Source organism: Schistocerca nitens, chromosome 3, assembly GCF_023898315.1.
Source record: "Schistocerca nitens isolate TAMUIC-IGC-003100 chromosome 3, iqSchNite1.1, whole genome shotgun sequence".
Taxonomy (NCBI): Eukaryota; Metazoa; Arthropoda; class Insecta; order Orthoptera; family Acrididae; genus Schistocerca; species Schistocerca nitens.
The window spans coordinates 134,497,097-134,499,436 of NC_064616.1; positions in this window are offsets into that span (position 1 = coordinate 134,497,097).

Sequence of the window (2,340 nt, forward strand, 5' to 3'; positions counted from 1 at the left end):
ATATTGTTATTTTGGACAGAACTTTCATTCTGTTAATCGATAGAGCAACCCTATCATTCCTCACTATGCTAATGAAACCTTTGTTTATTTAAGTTATTTATCAAATTAAATTATTGCAGGTGCCAAACTCTCTTCTACTCCACTGGCAGGGTTGATTAGAGTCAGTTCGCGTATTTTTTTTTATCCTTGTGCAACAGCAAAAGTCGGAGTTAGAATAGGGGGGGGGGGGGGGCTTAGAGCAAGATTTACATATGTGGATTCTAGTAGAATTTAGTGATAAATACACTGCTAGCCCCGGCACCTCGCAATATATACAAGTACAAAGGTTTACAGTTCAGTCAGTCTTCACTGAAAGTAGGGAATGTAAGGCCGATATACGATGCTACCTTATTTCCGAAAGAGCTGACACTACTCATCCATATAACTGATTCGACTCGATGGGCAATGAATCCATCACCTTCAGTGCTGTTGCACCATTACGCCCGACGTCCTGTGCGAATCTCAAAGTAGCCAGCATGGAGAATATGGACAGGGAATGTGTATCTGTGCCGCTAGGTCGAAATGTGGGTCGGTCGAGAGGCGTGCCGATATAATCCGAGCAATTTTGACAAACACTGTGTCCGGGTTAGGCAGTGGCTATTGCAACTTCCTAGTAAGTTGGAGATCATGGCTTCGAATCAAGATCCAGCACACATTTTCGTTCTTCGCCGCTGATTCCGCAGCTGATAACAATAATTCCTTCTCTTTCCTTTCCTTTCTCCCCGCTCTACTTTGTTTACGTAAGACGCCAGTTTTCATTTATTTAAGATGATAGACCCTACTCCCAACCCTCCCCCGGGCCACGGGTGTAAATGCAGCAACGTCGCACTTTTCATATCAAATTCATCGATTAATTAATGAAACTGATAAATTAATTACCCCACATCCCACCTCCTCTCCCCCACGTCCTACTGGCGTGAAATCCAAAAAATCTTCGGGAAATTCAAATTTCCCTGGTAAATTGGAGTTTTGGAGGTAAATTCAGAAGCAAATTACGTTGCATTGCAGAGGACATAATAATAATAGTACATTCTTTATTTATAGAAATTCAGTTTTGCATTGCGGACTGAAACACACTTATACCTACTTAGGAGTCGCAACTCGCATCCTAACAAACAAAAACATGGGAAATTATGACATTTTTTACGAGTGTACTGCCCATTATCATATTTGAAAACGCCATCTACCGAGTGTACCCGAAGAGCCGACTGTCTGGAACCCTCTATGTACTGTCATGCGCATAAGTATCCGAACGACCTGAATTGTGATCCGCCTGATTTGCATGCAACTAACATAACACAGCTGTGTAGCGGCTCCTCTGCGGTTCTAGGCGCTTCAGTCTGGTACCGTGCGACCGCTACGGCCGCAGGTTCGAATCCTGCCTCGGGTATGAATGTGTGTGTGATGTCCTTAGGTTAGTTAGGTTTAAGTAGTTCTAAGTTCTAGGGGACTGATTACCTCAGCTGTTAAGTCCCATAGTGCTCAGAGCCATTTTTGCTACAACACAGGGATCCCACATGGCGGTATGCACAGCTGTGTAACACCGAGAGCGTACGACACATGAATAGTCAGCTAATATATGGATTCCTCCCACTTACATCACGCGGAAAGACCATAGGGATAAAATTAGAGAGATTCTTGCGCACGCAGAGGTTTACTAGCAATTGTTCACCTACGAAATATTTGCGGCTGGAGGAAACAAATAGGGAAATGATAGTTGTATATATTACACACCTTAATGTGGCTTGTGAAATATAGATGTAGATGAAATAATGTTCTATTCGCAGTTTATGAAATGTCATTGTTGATGTTCGCGTTTTGTAATCAATGTCATGATGTGGTTTCATCTGTTTTATTGTGTGTCAGCAGTAGTGCCAAAGAAATCCTACGTAATAAAAATTTTTTCACGCATTTAATAGCAAAAAGAATATTATTTACTCATTATGTTAACGGCGTCAGGTGATACTGCAGAACCTAATCGGTTCTGGAGAATATTTTTTTTTTTTTAGTTTGCAGTCCTTATAAGACATAATAACAAAAATTGCTACGACAGCTACTTAAAAGGAGGGCCCCGTAAATTATTCCCCCGATATTTATATCCGATGTTCAAGTTGCAGTCGATAGCTAATCGACCTTTACGTTTGTTAATTCAGGTCCCAGTCAAAGTGGTAGCAACCGGCGCTAGCGCCAACGCCGGCCCTGCCACGTCTGTGTTGCGCGAGCTTGTCCTATAGTTAGAAGCTGAAGAGACTTTTCGCGTTAGCAGGCGTCTTCTGTCTGTCACCAGTCTAATGGATAATT